Here is a 3586-nt window from a genome sequence, read left to right as displayed (position 1 = left end):
ATACCTCACTTCCCTTCTCCTATATAATAGACTCCTCTTCTTCTCTTTATTCTCATCAAGTCAAAGTATTTCTTTGCGCGTGACAAATTGTTGTTAAATTATTCAACGACCAGTCACTAGTTAATTTTTCCGGTGAGATTTCCGGCGAGCTTCCGGCGGGATTTTTGGACGAGCTTCCGGCGGCATTTCTGGGCGAGCTTCCGGTGGGTTTTTCTAGTAAGTATGCCGCTTTCATATTTCTAGTATAGGAATCCATTTTAGGGAAGTTACTATTTTAGGAAAGTTTCTATTTCGGGAAACTTTATTCCTGAGACTCTGCGCCTAAGTCATTGACTCTCGTGTTGCAGTTGACCTCAGTTGATCATTTCCGTTGTTCGATCCAGTCAGTTGCTAAGGTGAGGGCTATTCCGTTAAATCCTGAGCTAGTTTAGTACTATTATTATTGAAAGTCTAGTTTCGAAACATGATCCGTCTTTGTGAATCGAGTATGTTTGAAAGTCTTGGTTGCTTATTATTAATTTGATTGTTAAACTGGAAATAGGATAATAGAGGATTCAACGATTGTGTGAAATGATTGATGTTAAAGACTGTTATATATATGTATATATCTAGTTATATAGTAAGGACTATGTGGTGAGTGCGGGGGCCCAGAGTGATTTGGGCTAGCGACGCATATGAGTACGGGGGCCCAGAGAAATCTGAGCTAGCGACGTATAGAGTGCGGGGGCACAGAGACATCTGAGCTAGCGACGCATAGTGGATGAGTACGGGGGCCCAGAGACGTCTGAGCTAGCGACGTATATTGTGTGGTGCGGGGTGCAGAGACGTTTGCATATCGACGCATATTGGTGGAGTGCGGGGGTCCAGAGATGTCTGGACTATCGACGCATATTATGATATCGTATATCCGTATGAGGAGAACGCAGGGTGTGTGGACTAGCTATGTACCATCAGCGTATTGTTTGTTTTGTGTGATGTGCTAGGCATCTTGTCTGTTCATGCTAGAGCTACTCTTACATAGTCGTAGTGCTATGTACTGAGTCTGTGGTTTGCGGGTTAGCATCCCATACCTCACTGAGTGACTCCCCTGTTGCTCATCCCTCTTTCTTTTCTCTTTCAGGTGAGCCTGGCAGACAGGAGTGATTGCTTTCGGATTGGTGCTTTTGGGCGTTTTCTTTATTTCTATTCCAGATTTTCGGTTTTGTGCTTTACCGAGATTTTTAGATTTATTATACTATTTGAATTTAATGCTATTTATTGGATTTATGGAGATTTGAGATTATTTATGTGGAGTAATAAATGGAGATTTCAGGATTATTTCTTTATTTATTATTTATTATTATTATTATATATTTTGGAAAATCGGGGTATTACAATTTGGTATCAGAGCGGGGTTCCGTCCTGGCTCTGACCCGGGACGGCGATTTATGGGACTCGGATTTCAGTGATTTTTCAATGTTTTGGGATTGGGAGTTTTTGAAAAAAAAATGCACCCTTCTGCCGAGCATCATTCGGTTAGTCATTAGAGATTTTGATTTTCTTTTCTTCTGCAGGTGAAGACCAAGTTTCTTTCGTTTCCATCGTCTATTACCTTTTATCTTTCTTTTCTTCGAAGCTGTGGACGTTCTTTCTTCATCTCTTTGGAATTCGGGACGAATTCTGATTAAGTGGGGGAGAATTGTAACGACCCGGATCTTAGGAGTAAGGCCCATTTGTTTTATTTTAATCAAAACCCATTCCTTTTTATTTTTGTCCCACATTGGAAGTTTGAGCTTCATACCTCACTTCCCTTCTCCTATATAATAGACTCCTCTTCTTCTCTTTATTCTCATCAAGTCAAAGTATTTCTTTGCGCGTGACAAATTGTTGTTAAATTATTCAACGACCAGTCACTAGTTAATTTTTCCGGTGAGATTTCCGGCGAGCTTCCGGCGGGATTTTTGGACGAGCTTCCGGCGGCATTTCTGGGCGAGCTTCCGGTGGGTTTTTCTAGTAAGTATGCCGCTTTCATATTTCTAGTATAGGAATCCATTTTAGGGAAGTTACTATTTTAGGAAAGTTTCTATTTCGGGAAACTTTATTCCTGAGACTCTGCGCCTAAGTCATTGACTCTCGTGTTGCAGTTGACCTCAGTTGATCATTTCCGTTGTTCGATCCAGTCAGTTGCTAAGGTGAGGGCTATTCCGTTAAATCCTGAGCTAGTTTAGTACTATTATTATTGAAAGTCTAGTTTCGAAACATGATCCGTCTTTGTGAATCGAGTATGTTTGAAAGTCTTGGTTGCTTATTATTAATTTGATTGTTAAACTGGAAATAGGATAATAGAGGATTCAACGATTGTGTGAAATGATTGATGTTAAAGACTGTTATATATATGTATATATCTAGTTATATAGTAAGGACTATGTGGTGAGTGCGGGGGCCCAGAGTGATTTGGGCTAGCGACGCATATGAGTACGGGGGCCCAGAGAAATCTGAGCTAGCGACGTATAGAGTGCGGGGGCACAGAGACATCTGAGCTAGCGACGCATAGTGGATGAGTACGGGGGCCCAGAGACGTCTGAGCTAGCGACGTATATTGTGTGGTGCGGGGTGCAGAGACGTTTGCATATCGACGCATATTGGTGGAGTGCGGGGGTCCAGAGATGTCTGGACTATCGACGCATATTATGATATCGTATATCCGTATGAGGAGAACGCAGGGTGTGTGGACTAGCTATGTACCATCAGCGTATTGTTTGTTTTGTGTGATGTGCTAGGCATCTTGTCTGTTCATGCTAGAGCTACTCTTACATAGTCGTAGTGCTATGTACTGAGTCTGTGGTTTGCGGGTTAGCATCCCATACCTCACTGAGTGACTCCCCTGTTGCTCATCCCTCTTTCTTTTCTCTTTCAGGTGAGCCTGGCAGACAGGAGTGATTGCTTTCGGATTGGTGCTTTTGGGCGTTTTCTTTATTTCTATTCCAGATTTTCGGTTTTGTGCTTTACCGAGATTTTTAGATTTATTATACTATTTGAATTTAATGCTATTTATTGGATTTATGGAGATTTGAGATTATTTATGTGGAGTAATAAATGGAGATTTCAGGATTATTTCTTTATTTATTATTTATTATTATTATTATATATTTTGGAAAATCGGGGTATTACAGGCCGACTCCTAAATCCATTGGAGAAGTCAGGAGCTTCCATGGACTTGCTGGCTTCTATAGGAGGTTTGTGAGAGACTTCAGTACAGTTGCTGCCCCACTCACTGAAGTAATCAAAAAGAGTGTTGGTTTCACTTGGGGGCAAGACCAAGAAGATGCATTTCATATGCTAAAAGAGAAGTTAACAAGTGCTCCTTTACTTGTACTCCCTGACTTTTCTAAAACTTTTGAAATTGAATGTGATGCATCTGGTATTGGGATAGGAGCTGTGTTGATGCAGGAAAAGAGGCCTATAGCTTACTTCAGTGAGAAGCTGGGAGGCGCCACCTTGAACTATCCAACCTATGACAAGGAGTTGTATGCCTTGGTGAGAGCCTTGCAAGTGTGGCAACATTACTTGTGGCCAAAAGAGTTTGTGATCCATACAGATCATGAGT

At 41.4% G+C, this 3586-nt stretch overlaps 1 long non-coding RNA gene across 2 annotated transcripts; it reads left to right on the top strand.

Moving 5' to 3' along the window:
* Positions 1-401: 401 nt before the first annotated feature.
* On the top strand, positions 402-3095 carry LOC130501471 (uncharacterized). Of its 2 annotated transcripts, none has more exons than XR_008939693.1 (2): positions 402-1979; positions 2897-3095. It is a non-coding gene; the product is annotated as an uncharacterized LOC130501471 (long non-coding RNA). The 2 variants fall into 2 exon arrangements; XR_008939692.1 differs by having other exon boundaries at positions 402-1992.
* Positions 3096-3586: the final 491 nt, after the last annotated feature.

This window comes from Raphanus sativus, unplaced genomic scaffold (genome assembly GCF_000801105.2).
Source record: "Raphanus sativus cultivar WK10039 unplaced genomic scaffold, ASM80110v3 Scaffold0209, whole genome shotgun sequence".
Lineage (NCBI taxonomy): Eukaryota > Viridiplantae > Streptophyta > Magnoliopsida > Brassicales > Brassicaceae > Raphanus > Raphanus sativus.
This window is presented reverse-complemented; position numbering and strand designations above follow the sequence as displayed.